This window comes from Molossus molossus, unplaced genomic scaffold, assembly GCF_014108415.1.
Source record: "Molossus molossus isolate mMolMol1 unplaced genomic scaffold, mMolMol1.p scaffold_m16_p_17, whole genome shotgun sequence".
In the NCBI taxonomy this organism is placed as follows: Eukaryota; Metazoa; Chordata; class Mammalia; order Chiroptera; family Molossidae; genus Molossus; species Molossus molossus.
This window is the reverse complement of record NW_023425352.1, coordinates 65,713,440-65,736,380: the sequence shown is the minus strand read 5'-3', so window position 1 is coordinate 65,736,380 and position 22,941 is coordinate 65,713,440. Positions and strand designations below refer to the sequence as shown.

The window sequence follows — 22,941 nt, the reverse complement described above, 5'->3', positions numbered from 1 at the left end:
ACATTTCATAAGGCCAACATAAACCTGATACCAAAACCTGGCAAGAATAACACAAAAAATAAAATGACAGACCAATATCTCTGATGAATACAGATGCAAAAATCTTAAACAAAATACTACCAAATTAAGCACAACAATATATATATATATATACATATATATTTTATTTTTGTTACAGATGTTTCTCCTTTTTTACCCCATTGACACCCCATCCCCATCTCCACCACCCCGTCCCCGGCTTTGTTGTCCATGTCCCTTGGTTATGCATACATTCATTTAAGTTCTATGGTGTATCTCTTCCCAACCCCACTACCCCCTCTTCTGAGGAATGTCAGTCTGTACCCTACTTCCGTGTTTCTGGGTCTACCCTATTCCTCAGACTGTTATATTCATTATAATCCATATATAAGTGAGATCATGGTATTTGTCTTTTTCTGCTTGGCTTGTTTCACTTAGGATAATACCCTCCATGTCATCTCAAAGGATAAGAGGTCTTTCTTTCTTACAGCTGCATAGTACTCCATTGTGTATATGTACCACAGCTTTTTTATCCATTCGTCTACTGATGGACACTTGGGCTGTTTCCACATCTTAGTGCTGCTATGAACATGGGGGTACATATATTCTTTCTGATTGGTGTTTCAGGCTTCTTAGAGTATATTCCTAGAAGCGGGATCACTGGGTCAAATGAAAGTTCAATTTTTAATTTTTTGAGGTAACACCATATTGTTTTCCACAGTGGCTGCACCAGTCTGCATTCCCACCAGCAGTGCACTAGAGTTCCCTCTTCTCCACACCCTCGCCATTATTTGTTGATGGCGGCCATTCTGACAGGTGTGAGGTGATACCTCATTGTTGTTTTAATTTGCATCTCTCTGATAATTAGTGATGTCGAGCATTTCTTCATATGTCTCTTGGCCATTTGTATGTCCTGTTTGGAGAGGTGTCTATTTAGCTCCTCTGCCCATTTTTTAATTGGGTTCTTTGTCTTCCTTTTGTTGAGTTGTATGAATACTCTATATATTTTGGAAATTAACCCCTTATCTGATGTATCATTGGCAATGATGTTCTCCCATACAGTAGGTTGCCTTTCCATTTTTATGGTTGTTTCTTTTACTGTGCAGAAGCTTTCTAGTTTGATGTAGTCCCATGTGTTCATTTTCTCCTTTGTTTCTATTGCCTTAGGTGATGTATCAGTGAAAATTCTGCTACGTATAATTTTCAAAATTGTGTTGCCTACATTTTCTTCCAGAATTTTTATGGATTCATGGGTCACATTTAAGTCTTTTATCCATTTTGAGTTTATTTTTTTGTATGGTGTAAGTTGATAGGCTAGTTTCATATCTTTGCATGTAGCTGTCCAATTTTCCCAACACCATTTATTAAAGAGGCTGTCTTTACTCCACTGTATGCTCTTGTCACCTTTGTCAAATATTAATTGGGCATATTGCCTTGGGTTCATTTCTGGGTTCTCTATTCTGTTCCACTGGTCTATATGCCTGTTCTTGTGCCAGTACCAAAATGTTTTGGTTACAGTCGCTTTGTAGTATAACCTGATATCTGGTGTTGAGATCAACAATATATATTTTTAAATATCACAATCAATGGGGTTCATTCCAGGGGCACAAGGATAGTTCAACATATGCAAATTGATCAATATAATACATCACATTAAAAAAATAGATAAAAATCATGTGATCTTATCAACAGATGCAGAAAAAGAATTTTTTTTTTTTTTTTATCCTCACCCGAGGACATTTTTCCAATTTTTGTACAGATAGAGTGGGAGGGGGGGGGAGAGAGAGAGAGAGAGAGAGAGAGAGAGAGAGAGAGAAACATCGACGTGGAAGGGACACATCGAGTGGCTGCCACCCGCACGACCAACCAGGGCCGGGGACAAACTGCAACCGAGGTACGTGCCCTTAGCGGGAACTGAACCCGGGTCTCTCCGGACCGCAGGCCAACGCTCTAACCACTGAGCTAAACCGGCCAGGGCCAGAAAAAGAATTTGATAAGATACAACATCCACTTATGATTAAACACTCAATTAAATGGGTATTAGAAGGAAAGTACCTCAACATAATAAAGATCATATATGACAAATACTTAGGTAATATCATACTCAATGGAAAGCTTTTCCTCTAAGATCAGGAACAATACAAGTGTGTCCACTCTCACCATCGTATTCAACATAATATGGAAGTCCTAGCTAGAGCAATCAGGCAAGAGAAAGAAATAAAAAGCATCCAAATTGAGAATGAAGAAGTAAAATTGTCACTTTTTGCCGATGATATGATTCTTTATTTAGAAAGCCCTAAAAACTCCACCAAAAAACTAATAGAAAATTTTAACAAATACAGTAAAACTGCAGGATACAAAATCTATGTACAAAAATACATTGCATTCTTATATACTAACAATGAAATTTCAGAAAGAGAAATGGAAAAAATAATTATTTTTGCAATTGCATAAAAAAGAATAAAATACCTAGAAATAAACTTAACAAAAATGTGAAAAACCTATATACTGAAAACAACAAAGCATTATTAAAAGAGATTGAAAGAGCCCTGGCCAGTTTGGCTCAGCGGTTGGAGCGTCGGCCTGCGGTCCGGAAAGATCCGGGTTCAGTTCCCGCTAAGGGCACGTACTTCGGTTGCAGTTTGTCCCCGGCCCTGGTTGGTCGTGCGGGTGGTAGCCACTCGATGTGTCCCTTCATATCGATGTTTCTCACTCTCTCTCCCTCCCACTCTATCTGTACAAAAAATGGAAAAATATCCTCGGGTGAGGATTAAAAAAAAAAAAAGAAAGATTGAAAGAAAAAGAGATTAATGCCCTGGCCTGGTGGTTCAATTGGTTGGAACACTGTCCCTTACACCAAATGGTTATGGGTTCAATCCCTCGTTAGGGCAAATATGGGAGGCAACCAATCGATGTTTCCCTCACATCAATGTTTCTCTCTCCCTCTCTCTCTCTCCCTCCCTCTCTCTAAAATCAATAAATATATCCTTGGGTGAGGATTTCTTAAATATATTTAAAAATAAAAGAGATTGAAAAAGACAATGAAATGGAAAGATATTTCATGTTCATAATTGGAATAATCAACATAGCTAAAATGTACATATTACCCAAAGCAATATACAGATTTACAGCAATCCCTGTCAAAATCCCAATGACATTTTCCAAGAAATAAAAGCAAAAAAAAAAACATCAGATTTGTATGAAACCACAAAAGACCTCAAATAGTCAAAGCAATTCTGAGAAGAAGAACAAAGCCGAAGGTATCACACTCTCTGATTTAAAATGATACTACAGAGAAATGATCATCAAAACAGCATGGTATTGGCAGAAAAACAGATACACAGACCAATGGAACAGAATTAAGAGCCCAGAAGTAAACCCACTTTTATATGGGCAAATAATTTTCAATAAAGGAGCCTAAAACATACAACAGAGAAAAAGCCTCTTCAATAAATGCTGCTGGGAAAATTGGAAAGCCACATGCAAAAGAATGAAATTATATGTTTGTTCCCATATACAAAAAGTAACAAAAACTGGATCAAAGACCTAATTATAAGACCTGAAACAATCAATTTCATAGAAGAAAACATAGTTACTAAACTTATGGTCATTGGTCTTAGAGAAGATTTCATTGATTTGACCCCAAAGGCAAGGGAAGTAAAGGCAAAAATAAATGAATGGGACTATATTGCACTAAAAAGCTTCTGCACAGCAAAAGAAACTGCCAACAACACAAAAAGGCACCCAACAGAATGGGAGAAGATGTTTGCAAAAACAGCTCTGACTAAGGATTAATATCCAAAATATATAAAGAACTCATACAACTCAACACCAAACAAACAATCCATTTAAAAAATGGGCAGCCCTGGCCAGTGTGGCTCAATTGATTGGGCACCATCCCATGCACCAAAAGGTTGCTGGTTCAATTCCTGGTCAGGGCACATGCCCAGGTTTCGGGCTCCATCCCCGGTAGAGAGTATGTAGGAGGCAGCCAATTGATGTTATCCTCTCATACAAATGTTTCTCTTTCTCCTTCTCCTTTCCTCTCTCTCTAATAAATAAATAAATAAAAATGTTTTAAAAAGCAGGGGCAGAGGACCTGAAGAGACACTTTTCTCAAGAAGATATAAAAATGGCCAACAGATACATGAAAAGATGCTCAACTTCAGCATCTGTTACAGAAATGCAAATCAAAACTATAATGAGCCCTGGCCAGTTTGGCTTAGTGGTTAGAGCATTGGCCCACAGACCAAAAAGTCACAGGTTCAAAGCCCAGTCAAGGGCACATACCTCAGTTGTCGGTTCAGTCCTCAGCCCCTGTCAGGGTCATGCAGGAGGCAACCAATCAATGTGTCTCTCTCACGTCGATATCTCTCTCTCTCTCTCTCTCTCTCTCTCTCTCTCTCTCTCCTTCCCTCCCTCTCTCCCTCCCACTCTATCTGAAAAAAATCAGTGAAAAGAACTGTGGGGTGAGTATTTGAAAAACAAAAAACTACAATGAGATACCCCCTCACACCTTGCAGAATGGCAATTAACAACAAGACAAGTAATAACAAGTGTTGGAGAGGTTCTGGAGAAAAAGGAACCCTCATGCACTGCTGTTTGGAATTGTAAACTGGTGCAGCCACTCTGGAAAACAGTATGGAGACTCCTCCAAAAATTAAGAATTGAATTACCATATGGGCCAGCGACTCCTCCTTTGGAAATCTACCTGAAAAATTTGAAAACATTTATTTGCAAAGATAAGTGCACCCTTATGGTCACTGCAGCATTATTCACAGTGTCCAAGACATAAAAACAAAGTGTTTTTTTGCTACAGGATTAGATAAAAAAGATGTGGTACATATACATATATAATGGAATACTACTCAGCCATTAGAAAAGACGAAATACTGCCATTTGGGACAACATAGATGGATCTTGAGAATATCATGATAAGTGAAATATGTCAGACAGAAAAAGTTAAGACCCATATGATTTCACTCATATGTGGGATATAGAAATAAAAGCAACAAATAATAATTTAAAAAAACAGGAAAACAAACCAACAAAAACTCATAGATACAGACAACAGTAAGGTGGTTACCAGAGGGCAGGGGTGGGGGGTAGTAAAGGGTAAATGGGGTCAAATATATGGTAACAGAAAAAGATTTGACTTTGGGCATGGGCCCACAATGCAATAAATATACAGTTGTATCATAGAATTGTACACTTGAAACCTATAGAATCTTATTAACCAATGTTACCCCAATAAATTTAATTTTTCTTTTAAAAATTCTCATTAAATGACTAAATATTAAAAAAATAAGAAAAAGGAGAAAATTTGCTGAGTTTATGATGTTTATGTTCTGGTATGTCCCCAATTCTGTGAGAGTCCCAAAGAGAGAACTGGTGTTGGACTTATCCCTATGTTGAAAACTACATATTTGTATTGAAGAGCATAATATGCTCTATGAATAAAGGGCTGGAATACAGTTTTGAATGAAAAGAATTACTAACATTAAAATGTGAATCTTCTTCTGCCCTGGCCAGTTTGGCTCAGCAGTTAGAGCGTCGGCCTGCGGTCCTGAGAGACCCGGGTTCGGTTCCCGCTAAGGGCGCGTGCCTCGGCTGCAGTTTGTCCCCGGCCCTGGTCGGTTGTGCGGGTGGCAGCCACTCGATGTGTCCCTTTCACATCGATGTTTCTCTCTCTCTCTCTGTTCCTCTCTCTCCCTCCCACTCTACCTGAACAAAAAATGGAAAAATGTCCTCGGGTGAGGATAAAAAAAAACAAAAAAAAAAAATGTGAATCTTCTAAATGTTAATATAATAATAAAATCCATTTAAAATTAAAATAAAATAAAAAATCTTTACAGAATAAAAAAGATCATACAACATAATCAAGTGGGATTTATTCCTGAGACGCAAGGTTGGTTCAATATGCGCAAATCAATTAATGTAATACACCACACAAACAAAATGAAGGATAAAAGTCATATGATCATATCAATAGATGCAGAAAAAGCAATTGGCAAATCCAACATCCATTTATGATAAAAACTCCCAGCAAAGTGAAAATAGGGGAAATATACCTAAACGTAATAAAGGCCATATATCACAAACCCACAGCTAGCATCATACTTAATGGGGAAAAACTAAAAGCATTTTACTTTTGAGCTGATTCTGTGGTTACAGAGTCAACAGCTGTTAATATTTTGCTATATTTGCTTTATCTACACGTGTATTTATTTGTGATAGCACACTAGCCCTAAATATATCATCGTGTATCTTCTAAAATTAAGGACATACAACTATAACCAAAAGCAGGTTCAGCTGCCTGCTTCCACGAAAGCCAAACTTGTGAAATAGGTGCTGGTGAAAAGAAAAGCGGTTTATTCAAGTGTCAGCCACCTGAGAAAATGGGAGATTCTCATCCTAAAGCCCATCATAACATATTAATATATTATTAGGAGGGAGAGGGAAAGCAGAACAAAGAAATCAGGGGGGAGAGGGTTGAAAGTTTTTATGGTTGAAAATCAGCAAGTCTCCTGAGCCAGAATGTCTGTTTGCTGGAGTCAGCCTCCTTCCCCAAAGCTAATTCCTAGAACTCTTACACAAATATACAACTTATCCATGGGTTACATATTAGTTAACAATTCATCTATTATAAAAACACTTTTAACAGAAACAATATTAAAAGAATAGAGGGGTGGGTTACACTTATACATAACAATACTATTATCACACCTATAAAATTTCCCAGTAATTCTATAAAAAGCATCTAATATCAAGTCCATATTTAATTTCCCCAGTTGTCTCAACAATGTATAACAGAGGTTTTGCTAATTTTTTTTAAGCTGTTTATTTTTAAAATCAGGATTCAGTAAAATACATTTTAATGCATATCAGTGATCTGAGTAATGTGTTAGTGAAGACATGGGAAGATACACTCCCTAAATAATCAAATACTAATTTTCTCATTGGAATAAGTATAGAGAGTGTATTCTCAGAATGCACAAATCTACAAATAGAATAGAACATTTTTGTTTTAATTCTGCTTCATATTTTCTGAACATTGCAAACTATTCTCTACCAATATTGCTGTAGAGTATATCAAAATCAAAATTATATTCCAGAGTTATCAATTTTCAAGCATGCCTTACAGTGCAAGCATTAACACACTTCTAAATATTTGTGTTGGTTTAAATTTTCTTTTTAATTTTAACAACACTAAATATTAAAATAGCAGCACCAGTCAGCAGATCATTGACAAAAGTTTCAAAGCACATACACATTCTTGGGAGACTGACACATGATAGTCATGAACACTCAATTTAATTTTTTTTTTAATTTATGAGAGAGAGAGAGAGAGAGAGAGAGAGAAACATCAACTTGTTCCACTTATTTATGCATTCACTGGTTGATTTGTGTATGTGCCCTGACCAGGGATCCACACACCTTGGTGTATGGGAACCATGCTCTAACCAAGTGCAAGGAATAAACACTCAGAGATGTTGATTGCAATCCGCCCCCCCCCCCCCCCCCCCCAGGATTGCAGGGGGTGGGCAGCACCATGTGCTGGGAACCTTGGAGGCCAGGGGCCATTGCAGGCCATGAGGAACAGGAGGCCTTGGGGGCAGGCCGCTGGACCCAACTCCAGGACGCTGGATGACTAAACAGGAGCCTTGCCTGAGGAGGAGTCCTCAGCAAGGGCTGCAATGAGGCCGGGAGAGGCTGGGGAGGCTGCAAGTGGCTGCAGGAGGCCACAGGAGGCCGCGGGAGGGGATGCCAGAGGAGATGGAGGAGTGAAAGGAAGAAAGCTAGGCAGAGACCCAGGGGCAGTGCGGAGTACTGGCTCTCCAGATGGGAGTGGCTGTGCCTGGTGGACGACAACCAGTGCCCCCGAGCTGCAGGAGGCGGCAGCGGCCAAGCCCTAGCAATGGCACCTGCTCCAGAACTCAGCCACCGCCTGGCCCAGCTCCACAAAGACTGAGTGTGTCAGCATCCAGGACTTTCTCTCTGGATCACCTATCCAAAACACAGCCACCGTGGTCACCCGTCTCGACAAAGAAAGTGGACACCCATCAGTGAAGTTTTTTTATTTTTTGAGTTTGTTTTGTTAATCCTCACCAGAAGATATTTTTCCCATTGATTTTCAGAGAGAGTGGAAGGGAGTGATGGTGGGGAGGGGAGAGAGAAAGAGAGAGAGAAAAAAAAAAACATGATGTAAAAGAAACACATCAATTGGTTACCTCCCACCCCAACCCTGGATGGGAATTGAACTTGCAACTTATGTATGTACCCTGGACCAGGAATCAAACCAGTGACACTTTGGTACATGGGCTGAAGCTCTATCCACTGAGCCACACTGGCCAGGCCATCAGCAAAGTTTTGATATTGGAATTGAGACTGGCTATCAGTGACACAATAAGGATGTGTTGGCTTGTGTTAAAACATGCAAAATAACTATTGGTAGAGAAGATTTGATTATGTTTGTGTGGGAAAGTTCCTCCACCATGAAACTCTAGCAATCCCCCCAGAGGGACCATAGTGTCCCCTAACCAGAGCTACTTCAACAGAAACTAGCTCATCTGTAGAAACTGATTTGCAACCCCTCCAGGAAGCCATAGCTCTGTATGGTGAAGCATTTAAACATATTTATTTGGAAAATGGTTAACAATGTGCTGTGGATCCATTTTCACATTTAGGTTTAGGTTCAGATATATTGTCTGTTTTTTGTCTATTGCAGTAAACACTCGCTCTAAAAATGTTTAAATAGAATGTAAGCTACGAACTTATATGGGCAATTTTTGAATGTTAGTTAGCTCCTCCTAAAAAATGTTTCAGAATGTTAGCTTAAACTTATTGGTAACACAATCTTTTGCAGCATTGATTAGAATTTATGCCTTTACGCTTATATTGTACATGTTTTCTTACTCTTCTGAGTCAAGGAGGAAGTTCCTGTGTTTTAAGAATTTTACCACATTCATAATTGCCTGGAGAAGCCTGGTCAGTGACAGGGAAGTGCGGCAGGTAAATATTGGGCTAGCTCTCATGGGAATTCCCTTGACACCCTAAGTTATTGCATGTGCCTGTAAAGAGTGAGAATTGATGGCCCAAGTGGGAGTGGACAGATGGAAGAATAATCACCTTTCTTTATGTCTATTGTTCCTTAGGTCCTTGCTTTGATAGGCAGACTGTCAGAGAACAGGTCCATCACCATCTCCCTGGGCCAGACCTGCCATAAAAAAAGCATCCTTGGCTGAAGGGTTTAAGTATTACTGGAGACGCCTAAAGTTTGTTGTTACTGGCTGCTCTCTAATATAGACTGTCTATTTAGAGAGTCTAATGTAGATTCCTAGAATAAGAACATATTTCCAAAATCCAGGTGTTTAGAGTAAAACTGTAGAGCAGGATCAGTCAGTCCACTTAATGGGCTAGTTGCTTTTTCAATTGCTTGTTGTCTTCATAACTCTCTACCCTTGATTTCAAAACTGTACAGCGATATTATCAAGATTGCATTCACTTTTCTTCAGACTCCTCAGTCAGTGTGTGGTCCTAGGTTTGTGATCCTAGAGTCAGTAAAATTCCTCTAGAAAGGCTGACTGTTGCTTTCTTGCTCCCCGTGCCCAGAGACGGAGACCACCAATAACACTGCAAATACTCTCCCTTCCTTACACATCGTTGGTTATTTGTTTTGTTTTGTTTTGTTTTGTTTTGTTTTAAAAAGGAGGTGGGGGAGTAGCAAGGGCATTGGGGTAAAACTTAATCCATACATTTATTCAATAAACTAATTATCATGATTAATAATGCCTCTTCCTCCTTTGTGAAATAGGCTTTCCTCCTTGGCCTGATTCCCTTTCATCACTTCAGACCCAGCAGTGCTGTCCAACAGAAATATAATGAGAGTCATACATGGAATTTCAGATTTTGTAGTGGTCACATTAAAAAAGTAGCAACAGCCCTGGCCAGTGTGGCTCAGTTAGATGGAGTGTTATCCCATACACCAAAAGGTGGGAGATTCAATTTCCAGCACATACCTAGTTGGGAGGCAACCAATTGATGTTTCTCTCTCACATCAATCTCTCTCTTTCTCTCTCTCCCTTCCTCTCTCTAAAAATCAATTTTAAAAAAGTAACAATGGGTGAAATTAACAAATAACATATTTAGAACATATATTCAAAATATTATTTCAACATGTAATCAATATAAAAATATCAAGGTACTTTACATTCTTTATTGCACTTTTATATCTCTAATACTTATTCCAAACATTTATTGCTTTAGATTTTACATGTCACAAACTTTTGGAGCCTCAGTTTTCAATCTATAAAATGGGAATACTAACATGCATTTTATCCAGCTGATGTGGGGTTTAGATAACATATGCAAATTACTCACAGCAATGTATGTCCACAGTAGATGCTTAGTTTCCCCTTCTTCCGGTGCTCTTCACAACTCCTCCAAACAAAGAGTAAAATTGGTATCATACCTTACATACAAGTGAGAAAACTGAAATGCAAGAATAATTGATTTGTCCATGTTAGCATGGTGAGGAAGGACCCCTGACAGGGCAGTTATCAAACTAGCTTGGGTACAACTTTTTGTGGCAGAAAACAAAGCAAAATTACATAATTTTTCACTTAATATGTGTAATAAGAAAATGTAATAAACATTATTTTTCCATTTTATAGATAATAAAGGTAAGGATGAGAGAAATTATATAAAGGGCCTTTAGAATACCATATACGTTTTACAGCTGAGATTTAATACCTTCTCTCTGACTCCAAAGCTTGTACAAACAGCCGTCCATCACCTACAAGCACCCCTGCTATTACTAATAGTGTACAATTGGACTGAAGCAAAATGACACTCAGAGTAAATATTGCAGTAGGCCCTCTGACAGAAAACCATAGAAATGGCAAGATAGCCCTGGCCAGTTTGGCTCAGTGGTTAGAGTGTCAGCCTGTGGTCCGGAGAGACCCGGGTTCGGTTCCCGCTAAGGGCACGTACCTCGGTTGCAGTTTGTCCCCGGCCCTGGTTGGTCGTGCGGGTGGCAGCCACTCGATGTGTCTCTTTCACATCGATGTTTCTCTCTCTCTCTCCCTTCCTCTCTCTCCCTCCCACTCTATCTGTACAAAGAAATGGAAAAATATCCTCGGGTGAGGATAAAAATAAATTTTAAAAAAAAAGAAAAGAAATGGCAAGATATTTTAAAACTATAAATGGGAATCATTGCTAGAAAAAGTGGACGTGGAATTTTGAGGAATTCAAAAAAGATGAAATGACCGTCAAGTTGGATCCATAGTCCAGAACCCGCAAAAGATGACAGCTTGAAAAGATGCAAAAACTCCAGCAACTGTGTGAGTTCTGGGGCTCCCTCGACATGCCCAGAGGGCTGGAAAGCAATTGTGGGTCCATGCCCAGGCTAGCACAGTTAGCATGACCAGGGGGGCAGTAAGGTACACTCAGTGTCTGGCAGCAGCCAAGACACCTTGAAAGTCCCACATCATTACAGTCTCCTGGCACCCACACCCCACACCATATTCTACCCTATTACCAATGAAGGGTATAGGTAAACACAGTACTAAAGAGTCAGGCCCGCAGGGACTCTCAGACAACATCTGAGAAAAACCAGCACCCCAAATGAAAGGACAAAAGATAACACTGAAGAAAACCAAGGCAACACAGCAAACGGGAGATTTTGAAATGTGCCTAATATATTCAAAGAAATATGAGAGAATAAGATACCTGTAAAAGGTATCTTTCATGAAAAAGAACAATTAGTAGTCTTGGATATTTAAATTATGTCAAGCCCTGGCCGGTGTGGCTCAGTTGTTAAAGCATTGGCTCATGAACTGAAGGGTCATGGTTCAATTCTGGTCAAGGGCATGGACCTAGGTTGCAGGTTCAATCCCCGACCCCGACTGGAGACATACAGGAGGCAACCAATCAATGTGTCTCTCTCATATCGATGTTCCTCTCTCTCTCTCTCTATCTGTCCCCCGCTTCTTCCTCTCTTCTACTGTCTCTAAAAATCTATGGAAAAATATCCTTGGGTGAAGATTAACAACAACAACAAAAAAAAATATGTCAAAACGTGGAAGAAAATATTCTCAATAATAAGAAAGTAGCAGAATGGAGAAAGACTGCTAGAGTGAAGTGGTAAGTCAATGACCTCAAATGCAGCGCAAAATAAAAGAATAAGTATGATCTTTAGTTTCAAGAGACTTGGCTATAATTTCTACCAGCCAACTACTGAATGTTCTAGAAGGAGAAAAAGAGAATATATTTGGAGTAATACTCTAATAGTAAGTAATACTCCAAACTGGAGAAAAAGATGAGCCCACAGATTATCTGTATTACTATATGACTAAAGAAGGTGCGTATATTTAATTCAGATGACTTGAACATACTGGGAATATAATCATTTGTCAAGTTAAGACAAGGGTACCTTATAATGTCTGATCAAATTTGGTAATTTGATTATAAGGAATTCCTCTGTTATTCTCAGTTATACTTGTTATTTATAATAAAAACTCTTACAATTAACCAGTAATATTGGTTTACTTGTTTGTGGTGGGAGGTATATTTACACAGAGTATAGAAGCTGAATTTCATCTGATGCTGATAACTTCTCATTTTTAACCCATTGCCTAAAGCTTTAATAATTGTTATGATTATATGTTAAAATAATTGTTCTTGCCCTGGCCAGTTTGGCTCAGTGGTAGGGCGTCGATGTGGACCAGAGTATCTCGGGTTCGAGTCTGGTCAAGGGCACGTACCTCGGTTGCAGATGGTCCCCGGCCCTGATTGGGGTTGTGCAGGAGGCAACCAGTTGATGTGTCCCTCTCACGTTGATGTTTCTCTCTCTCTCCCTTATTCTCCCTCTCTCTCCCTCCCACTCTATCTGAAGGTAAATAGAAAAATATCCTCAGGTGAGGATTAAAAAATAATAATAATTGTTCTGAATGCCTTATAGTTATAAACAACCAACTGTTTCATCCTTATAACAAATTTAGATTAAAATTAGAATGAGAGTCCAGCCGGTGTGGCTCAGTGGTTGAGCATCAACCCATGCACCAAGAGGTTGCCGGTTTGATTCCCAGTCAGGACACATGCCCAGGTTGTGGGCCTGATCCCTGGTGGGGGGCATGCAGGAGGTGGCCAGTCGATGTTTTCTCTCATTGATGTTTCTATGTCTCTCTCCTTCTCACTTCCTCTCTCTCTAAAAATCAATAAAGGAAAAAAAAATTTAAATGAGAGCCCAGCCAGTGTGGTACAGTGGATTGAGCATCATTCCATGGACTAAGAGGACCCGGTTTGGTTCCCAATAGGGTTGTGGCCTCGTCGCCAGAGGGGGGCGTGCAGGAGGCAGCCAAGTGATGTATCTCTCGCACATCAATGTTTTTATCTTTCTCTCTCTTCCTCTCTCTCTAAAAAAAATCAATAAAAACATATTAAAAAACAAAAATTAGGCCTTGGCCGGTTTGGCTCAGCGGTTAGAGCGCCAGCCTGCAGTCCTGAGAGACCCGGGTTCGGTTCCCGCTAAGGGCATGTACCTCGGTTGCGGTTTGTACCCGGCTCTGGTCAGTCGTGCGGGTGGCAACCACTCAATGTGTTCCTTTCACATCGATGTTTCTCTCTCTCTCTCTCTCTCTGTTCCTCTCTCTCCCTCCCACTCTACCTGAACAAAAAATGGAAAAATGTCCTCGGGTGAGGATAAAAAAAAAAAAAAATTAGAATGAGAAAATAAAAGCAGACCAAAAAGGGATCTTGGGACCCAAGGAATGACATAACATTGAGTTCCCTGGGTTTTCTTTTTGCCTCTTCTATTCCACACTGGGTGTCAGGGAAGCCAGCAATCTAAACATGTCAATAGACATGGACATTTAAAAGCCTAAGAAAAGCATGCTCTTTCTAGCCAAAGGACAAAGAAAGGGGCAGATCTGGAAGACAGAAAACTTTTAGGTAGTAACCATACTGCAGCCAGACTCCACAAAAAAATACAGGGTGATGCCACCCTCACCCATATCAACAAAGGCCTGATAGGAATCATAGACTTCCACGCTTGCCAGGCTGCGTCGCAGCACATCTCACCTTCTCGGACAAGGTACTGCCCTCGCAGGTCCAGTGAGGAGCCCAAACAGCCATCCCAGGCCTCGAGAATGAGGCGCCCTCCCATCCCCTGTCACCAGATATCAATACAGACTGAGTGGAGAATCTGAACTTCCACTCTACCTGGCAGTAACAGGTGGCACCTCCCTTCCCTTGCCAGTATGGTGTCAGAGAAGACCTGCTAAAAACAGGAGATTTAAATAAAAGCCAGTCTTAAGAAAATGCTCAAAATACCAAGAATCAAATTTGTCTTTTTAATCCTCACCAGAGGATATTTTCCTTTTGATTTTTCAAGTAGAGTGGGAAGAAGGGAGAGAGAGAGGAAGAGAAGCATGACGTGAGAGAGACACACTGATTGACTGCCTCCCACACAACCCCGAACAGGGCCAGGAATCAAACCCGAGACCCTTTGTTCCACAGGCTAAGACTCCAACTGCTGAGCCAAACCAGCCAGGGCCAAGAATCCAAATTTTTTTTAAAAAGAAGAACCAGGAAAATACCCACTAGAAAGAGAAAATTAAAAAAACACTGAAAGGTGCCCTGGCCAGTTTGGCTCAGCAGTTAGAGCGTCGGCCCATGGACCAGAGAGACCCGGGTTCAGTTCCTGCTAAGGGCACATACCTTGGTTGCAGTTTGTCCCTGGCCCCAGTTGAGGTCGTGTGGGTGGCAGCCACTTGATGTGTCTCTCTCACATCGATGTTTCTTTCTCTCTCTTCGCAGCCTCTCTCGCTCCCTCCTGCTCTATCAGAACATAAATGCAAAAATGTCCTTGGTGAGAATAAAAATAATAATAATAATAAATTTTAAAAAGACACTGAAAGAGAACAGAACAGGTCACCTCAATCACCCCAAAAATGTAACACTTTGGCAGGTGGATTTTTTTAAGCAGAAAGCAATCAAGACCCAGAAGAAAAAACTTTTACTTCTCCCTCATCTGCCTAAAAAAAAATTTAGATAAGTCTGGCCGGTATGGCTCAATGGATGAGCATTGACCCATGCACCAAGAGGCTGCCGGTTCAATTTCCAGTCAGGGTACATGCCCAGGCTGTGAGCCCGATCCCCAGTGGGGGGCATGCAGGAGGCAGCCAATCGATGTTCTCTCTCATCAATGTTTCTATCTCTCTCTCCCTCTCACTTCTTCTGTGTCTAAAATCAATAAAGAAAAAATAAATAAACATTTTAAAAAAGAATTTAGATAGGAGGCCTGGCCCAGAGAGCTATTACTAGAAAGAGCGTTTTCATCTGAAAGATTTACCTGCATGACAGGGCAAACAATTCATTACTAAATATCTGCTGTTATCTTCCTGTGAATCGCCCTTCTCCCCTTTGAAGCCCCAGGCCCCTTTGCCAGTCCTTAGGTGGGACGGCACGGCACGTAAGCCTCAACTGCCTGACTGCCTTTGGATCTCAGATTTTTACAGGGCTCCCTTGCATACAAAATTGAATCTGTCGTTCTCCTGTGATCAGTCTCTGTCAATGTCATGATCAGACCAGAAACAGAATCTAGAAGGAAAGAGAACGTTTTTCTGGCCCTACGGTATCAACACCGAGATGCCAGAATATCTGACAAGGACTCAAGCAGCCATCTCAGAAATGCTCCGATAAGCAAGTATGCATGTATCAGAACTGAGGTACACCTCAGGAACAGGACAGAAGATGTAAAGAACCAAGCAGAAATTCTAGAACTGGGTCTCCTAGCTCCACTGTGGCTCCCAAAGGTAACTTTAAGCAGCAGTTCGAGGAGAACCTACTCCTTCAGGATTTCAGCTGCAACCTCGCCACCAAGGCCTCTGTGGCCTTCTTCAGAAATGCCTTCATTGTGTCCCCCAGCCCCATCTGGGTATACTGGCAAATACAACAATGGATCTTATTCAGACTGCTGTTCTGTACAGTGTGGTAACCCTAGTAAGCACTTATTCGGTAGCCTTCACCTACAAATATGTGGAATTTGTTCTCAAGCACAAAGTAGCACAGAAGAGGGAAGATGCTGTTTTCACAGAAGTGACTCAAAAACTTTCTGAGGCTAACAAAAGATATCTTGAGCCCTGGCCAGTTTTGCTCAGTGGTTAGAGCATTGACCCACAGACCAAAGACTTACAGGTTCGATTCTGGCCAAGGACACATATCTCGGTTGCGGTTCGTCCCTGGCCCTGGTCAGGTCGTGCAGGAAGCAACCAGTCGATGTGTCTCTCTCACACGATGTTTCTCTCTCTTTCTCTCCCTCTCTCTCTCCTTCCCACTCTATCCGAAGATAAATAGAAAAATATCCTTAGGTGAGGATTTAAAAAAAAAAAGGTTAAGGAATCCCACGTGGTAGTAGTTTCAGATTCCTGTTATCTTTTTATCATGTTCAATTTCTTTTTTTTTTTTTATCCTCACCTGAGGACATTTTTCCATTTTTTGTACAGATAGAGTGGGAGGGAGAGAGAGAGAGAGAGAAACATCGACATGAAAGGGACACATCAAGTGGCTGCCACCTGCACGACCAACCAGGGCCGGGGACAAACTGCAACCGAAGTACGTGCCCTTAGCGGGAACCGAACCCGGGTCTCTCCGGACCGCAGGCCGACGCTCTAACCGCTGAGCCAAACCGGCCAGGGCATGTTCAATTTCTTAAAAGCAGTACCTCAAAGGAAATATATTTCTAATTCCTAATCTTAATTTTAATCTTTAGTTTCAACTTCTAAATTTAAGATGAATGTTGCAAATAATACTAGCTGTTTTATGTATAACCCGATAGAAAGGTATTCATCAGGAGTTTATTGTTTACTTCTACGCTGTCAGAGGTTTTGGTAGGCTACATCCAACCTGGAAGGAGACAGGAGACATTGCATAGTGACCAGGATCATCGTCTTCAATTGAGGATATTTCATCACTGCTTCTAGAAGTTTTCAATTCTTTACTTTTCTTTGGTGCATCATTATCCATGTGACATCACTGGATAAAATGGAATGAATGGGGAAGTCAGAAAGATTTGCTGTGAAGTAGTTACTGTAACACAGAGAGATTTATTTTTATGTTTTGACTTTTTTCAGTTGATAAGTAATAAGTCAGTAGTTTGACTAGTGGTATGGCGTTTATGTACCAAATATATTTGCTTACTTCATAAAATAACTATTAGACAAACCATCAGCATCTATTTGTTACCAGAGCCGGGCCAAGTGTCTCTTTTTAAATTACAGGTTAAAAAACTGCCACTAGATGGCAGAACCTGTATAGATGAGGGAGTAATTGCCAGCATTCTTAGTATATAATACAGTGTAGCTGAAATGGGGCAGTGAAATAGGGGCACCAATTTAATATTCTTCCAAGAATTTCCCTTGAATTAATTAACCAAATAATTCATTAAAAGGTGAATAAGCAAACTTTCATTTTGGTTTTGAAATTATTTTACAATACTCTGTTTTTAATCCTGATAATGATTTCTAATTTCCTGTACTGTTACATAAATTTCAGTGCATACGTTTATAAGGCATGTCCTCACATTTCCACAGTTTTCATTCAGGATACTAAGTACTCTACTCTTGGGAATTGCAGAACTTTACTCCCAGTACTCTCCACCTATGTGGCACAGAAAATCATGATGAACTTGCTGTAGAATATTTCTTCTCAAAAGACCCCATATCCAACACCAGAAAAATAAAGGTTCTGCTGTAATTAGAATTCAAAGTGATTAAATTCCTTTTTTTACACCCCTTGTAATAAGTAGAGACTTAAAGTGTTGGAACATTTTACATTTCCCTAATATTTTTAGTTCCCTTATTTATAGCTTAATAAAAATATTGGATAGAAGTTATTCTTAGCCAGTAAAAATTTACTGGTTGTCCTATCTGGTATATTACTCTAACTTGGAAAAGTATAATGTGAAACAAGTTTTCACATTAACTAAAATATGGAAGTTGGATTCATATCTAAAATTCTTGTGAAAGGTCTTGCTTGTTATTATTAAACTTTGCTTTTTAAAATTTAAACAAAGAAATTCTAGAACTGAAAAATGTAATTATAAAATAAAAAACTCACTAGATGGGCTCAACATCAGGATGGGGCCAACAGAGCAGAGGCGGGAATCAAGGAACTTAAACATGGAACAACAGACCTAGCTGGTTTGGCTCAGCGGTTAGAGTGTCGGCCTGCGGTCCAGAGAGACCTGGGTTCGGTTCCTGCTAAGGGCATGCACCTTGGTTGCAGTTTGTCCCCATTCCTGGTTGGGTCGTGAGGGTGGCAGCCACTCGATGTGTCTCTTTCACATCAATGTTTCTCTCGCATGTCCTCTCTCTCCCTCCCACTCTATCTGAACAAAAAATGGAAAAATGTCCTTGGGTGAGGATAAAAAAAAACATGAAACAATAGAAATGACCCATAGAAATGACACAGTGTGAAAGCCAGAGGGAAAATACAGCAGCAAGAAGATGAACAGGGCCTCAGGATCTGTGGGACTGCAACAAACATCGGCCTTTCCTGTCAGGAGAGCCCAGAAGGGAAGGAGAAAGAGTGCGGAGCTAGAAAGTATCCAAAGAAATAATGACTGAAAAGATTCCAGTTCGGGCAAAACAATCTCAAAGGGCAATATGGGAAAACTATAAAGACTCTACTCACGTAGGTTTGACAACTGAAATAAAATGTACCAATGGCTCAAAAGCCTAATACCACAGCTCACCCAGCATAAAACATTATTTGAGCAGCCCTATACTTATAAAGGAATTGAATTTATAAATTTAAAAACTCCCCAAAGCCCAGCTGGTGTGGCTCAGTGGATTAAAAGTTGTCCCATGGACTGAAAGGTCCTGGTTCGATTCCCAGTCAAAGCACACGCCCCAGTTGTGAGTTCAATCCCCAGTGGGGGTGTGCAGGAGACAGCCAATCAATGTTCTCTCTCATCGATGTTTCTATCTCTCTCTCCTTCTCCCTTCCTCTCTCTCTAAAATCAATAAAGAAAAAACTTTTTTTTAATCTCAGCAATATTTTTTATAGGTATAGACAAAAGTATTCTAAAATTTATGTGGAAAGGCAAAGGGACTAGTAAAGCCAAATTTTTTGAAAAAAACAAATAAAGTTGAACTCATACTGCCCAATTTTAGGAATTAGCGTAGAGTTACAATAAATACGTTGCAGTATTGATTGAAGGATACACATATAAATCAGTGGAACAGACCTGGCCAGTTTGGCTCAGCAGTAGGGCATTGGCCTGTGTGAATCAATGAGTTTGGGTTAGATTCCGGCCAAGGGCACGTACCTCGGTTGCAGTTCACCCCCAGCCCTCGGAGGAGTCGCATGGGAGGCAACCAGTCGATGTGTCCCTCTCACGTCGATGTTTTCCTCTCTCTCCCTGTCTCTCCCTCTCTCTCCCTCCCACTCTATCTGAAGATAAATAAAAAAATATCCTCGGGTGAGGATTTTAAAAAATAATAACTAAATAAATGGAACAGAGTAAAGAGTCCAGATCTAGACACACACAAAATGACCATCTAATTTTTAACAGTAAAGATTAATACTGATAATAATAATAATAATAATGATAATGTCCCAAACTAAAATCAATCTACAGCCCTGGCCAGTTTGGCTCAGCGGTTAGAGCATCGGCCTGTGGTCCAGAGAGACCCGGGTTCGGTTCCCGCTAAGGGCACATACCTCGATTGCAGTTTGTCCCCAGCCATGGTTGGGTTGTGCAGGTGACAACCCAGGTTGTGCAGGTGACAACCCAGGTTGTGCAATGTGTCCCTTTCACGTCAACGTTTCTCTCTCTCTCTCTCTCCCTCTCTCACCCTCCTACTCTATCTGAACAAAAAAATGGAAAAATGTCCTCGGGTGAGGATAAAAAAAAAAAAAATTTTTTTAAACAATCTACACATCATTTAACAGAACAATGGAGAAATCAGTTGTTGCCTGTTTATTAAACTTACTAAATAGTATAAAGTAGTTAAAACTGCTTTGGCTTTGTGCTTGGTCTTCGAATCATCCTGTGAAAACAACAAAGTGCATTAACAAAGGAAAAACACTGAAGAAAACACAGTACGTAAACAATTCATATGGAATCTAAGGACACGCAAAACTACTCAATACATTTTTTTCTGGCATACAATTTTAGTCAAATTATAATTGACAAGCATAAAATTTAAGACAGTGTTTGGGGAGGGTGGTATAATGACTTGGACTTTACAAAAAAGTCATAAGATAAGGATATATAGAGTTCATTTAAGATTAGTGGTGGCCCGGCCAGTGTGGCTCAGTGTTTGAGCATCTACCCATACACCAAGAGGTCGCCGGTTCAATTCCCAGTCAGTGCTCATGCCCAGGTTGTGGACCAAGTTCCCAGTGGGGGGCATGCAGGAGGCAGCCAATCGATGTTCTGTCTCATTGATGTTTCTACCTCTCTCTCCATCTCCCTTCCTCTCTCTCTAAAATCAATAAAGAAAAATAATTTGTTTTAAGATTAGTGGTGAATATGCCCTGGCTAGTGTGGCTCCATTGGTTGAGCATCATCCTGTGCACCTAAAGGTTGCCAGTTCGATTCCTGGTCAGGGCACATGCCCGGGTTTCAAACTCAATCCCCAGTAGGGGGCAAGCAGGAAGCAGACAATTGATGTTCTGCTTTCACATCAATGTTTCTCTTTCTCTCTCTCTCTCCTTGTCCCTTCCTCTCTCTCTAGAAATCAATAAAAATTTTAAAACATACACAACTTTTTTTTTTAGTGGTATGTGCCCCTAGCAAGAACCAAACCCAGGATTCTGTGGTCTGCAGGCCAACGCTCAACCACTGAGCCAAACTGGCCAGGGCCACAATTTTTTTTAAAGATTGATGGTGAATACACAGATCTTGGGTTGAGTGGTATTCTTTAAACCTCTGAGATATGTTTTATAATGTACCTCTTATATGTCATTTCCCTTATTTTTAAGGGAAAAATAACTACACACAAAAATCTTGGACATAAAGAAAACATGAGAGCCTGAGACAAAGCCCTAGACCCACTCCCAGAACCTCTGAATTTAGTCTCATTCCCAAATGAGTTGTCAAAAAGCAATCAGTGCAAAATGTAGTGACGGGTATGACTAAAAGGGGAAAGAAAAATAAATGGCTGACTACACACAGCAGCAGCAAAGTGTGACCAGGGGGCAGAAAAAAAACAATGAGGAGATATTTCAGACCAAAGCAGTCAAATATAGTGAAGCTGGTGAAGGAAGCGCACAGAGGAGAAATGCAGATACAAAAGGAAAAACTAAAACTCCCAGAGAAAAGTTCAAAGGTTTGAAAATATTTCCTCAGGGAGCAAGAAGTAAGAGAAGTTTTGGAATAATAAAGTCTTATGCAAGTTTGTAACTCTTTAAATATGTGAATACATTGCCTTGAAGAATCAAATGGATTAAAATAGAACAAATAAAAATAAAAAGCACCTCTTTCCCACTAAGTCTCAAAACCCTTGAAGGTGTCCGCACAGGCTGGTGCACACACCTCACACCTCCAGGCCCCTGAACACCCAGGCATCCAGGAACCCTGCCCTAAGGGATTCCTCAACTCAGTCCTTCTGGCTCCCTTGCCTCTGTACCCCTAAGGACTTGGCAAACTCTGCCACAACTCCTCCCGCCCTGTCCCAAATGTCAGTCCTGCTGAGGTAGTATAGTTAGTATAGTTAGATATTAGGAGAATTTCTGACAAGTGGGAAAAGGAAAACTGAGACAGCTTGTTAGACAAATAAGGCCAAACAAGTCAAGCAATTTACTGCCAGCTAGTAAATCGAAAGATCATATCTTCCCTAAACAAGGACACGAGAGCAAAGGGTTTACACCTCTGTTCCCTAACCAGAGAGTAAATAGCTCAAATCACCCTGGTCAGGGAGATAGAGAACAGAGACACAGTTGGTGCCCTTAGTGCCAGCCAATTTCAAGGACACATAATGTCAGGGGAATAAATAACAAAAAGACCAATTAGAAACAAATAAATCCAAGATAGAAGCAAAGCAGACCAGAAAATGATCCTGGTCCCTCTATTCACTCATTTTGGTATACCAACACATTAAAAACACACAGCTGGAAATCCCAGGAACATTCTGCTGAAACCCTCTTCTGAGACCTCCCCTAGTGTTCCTGCCTATAGAAGAAAAATAAAAGCCCTCAAGACAAAAGATGCCAACTGTGGGCAGTATGCCCATGCCTTTTCTTTCTTAATTAATTTTCTCCTAAACTCTAAGTGTCCCCACAAGACTTGCAACCAGGGAAGCAGCAGGCAGCAGCAGTTCATCCCAGGCTAACCCCTTGAACCCGTCCCCAAATCCCCATTTTCTCTGACTCCCCAGAGGCTTGACAGCAGCCCCACTTTGCAGCCATGCCTAGTCTCTCTCCTGTCTTCTTCTACCCTAAGCCCTTCCTTTGTTTCACTGTCCCCAGTGTCAATAAATGTACTCTCAAAATCACCTGGACTCTACCCTGGCCAGTTTGGCTCAGCGGTTGAGCATCGGCCTGCGGACCAGAGAGTCCCGGGTTCAGTTCCCTCTAGGGGCAAGTACCACCAAAAAAAAAAAAAATCACCTGGACTCATGTCACCTGAAATATTTCCTGCATGAAGTCAAAAACCCACACACTACAGGTCAGCCCGAGGCAGACCAGCTCCAGGCCCAGTCCCTTTCCAGTGACACTGCTGTCCCCACTCCTAGGGGGCCCAGTCCCTGGTCAGTATCTGATCAGTCTCAAGTATGCAATCCTCTGCCTCAGACCTTCTGCCCATCCTGCCTGTCACCTCAGGCTCCAAGGCTCCATACTCTTGCTTTACTTCACATCCAGCATCTTGGTCATCCCAATATAAGAGAAGGGCATGAGAACCATATAAATTAACTA

At 40.7% G+C, this 22,941-nt stretch overlaps 1 long non-coding RNA gene across 6 annotated transcripts in view; it reads right to left on the bottom strand.

Moving 5' to 3' along the window:
* Positions 1 to 4,687: 4,687 nt before the first annotated feature.
* Positions 4,688 to 22,941, bottom strand: part of LOC118632379 — a 33,318-nt gene continuing 15,064 nt past the window's right edge. For 2 of the 6 annotated variants that reach the window (XR_004960016.1, XR_004960020.1), the window contains exons 3-8: positions 20,016 to 20,072; positions 17,579 to 17,676; positions 16,924 to 17,052; positions 10,399 to 10,509; positions 9,148 to 9,235; positions 4,688 to 4,729 (exon numbers count right to left, since the gene is read on the bottom strand). This is a non-coding gene — a long non-coding RNA (uncharacterized LOC118632379). The remainder of the gene's footprint in view (positions 4,730 to 9,147; positions 9,236 to 10,398; positions 10,510 to 16,923; positions 17,053 to 17,578; positions 17,677 to 20,015; positions 20,073 to 22,941) is intronic. The other 4 variants (XR_004960017.1, XR_004960019.1, XR_004960018.1 and 1 more) reach the window with 3 other exon arrangements.